Source organism: Sus scrofa, chromosome 14 (genome assembly GCF_054392235.1).
Source record: "Sus scrofa isolate SSC_HxYL_T2T_F1_AM1 chromosome 14, Sscrofa_HxYL_maternal_Yorkshire_Landrace_v2.0, whole genome shotgun sequence".
Lineage (NCBI taxonomy): Eukaryota > Metazoa > Chordata > Mammalia > Artiodactyla > Suidae > Sus > Sus scrofa.
The window spans coordinates 162921678-162922248 of NC_139396.1; positions in this window are offsets into that span (position 1 = coordinate 162921678).

The window sequence follows — 571 nt, forward strand, 5'->3', positions numbered from 1 at the left end:
GAGACCAGGCACTGGGCTCACGCCCTTCGAGAGTCAGGCCGTTTCTGTGGACAGAGCCAGGAAGATCGTGGGGCGTGGGTGTGTGTGTCTGTGTCTGTGTGTGTATCTCTCTCTGCGACTGTGTGTGTCTCTGCGACTGTGTGTGTGTCTGTGTCTGAGACACACAGTGACACAGCTGGGATCTCAGGTTTGCAGTTAACATCTTGGATGCTCCCTGCGTCTCTCATTTTGGAAACCCTGGCTCTTGCTTTGTCCCCAAGGGGGGCTGTGATGAATGGTGAGTTCCGGCTCTGCCCCCCCATCCCAGGCATCTGCAGAGAGGCAACCAGCATCCCTGGCTTCCTAGAGAGACCGGGGGGGGGTGGGGGGGGGAAGAGGCTGGGTCATTCCCAGCCATGGTTGGCCTGGGTCCTGAGGCAGCACAGGTGGCACCTGCCAGGAACTGGGCTTGGCTCCACTCTGCCCTCAGCCTGAGCCTCTCACTGTCTTGCCCACAGGGAGGGCAGCTCACACCTTCTCCTCTTGGCGTCTGGACTTGATTTTTCAAATTCAAGTAAAAGTCAATCAGAGG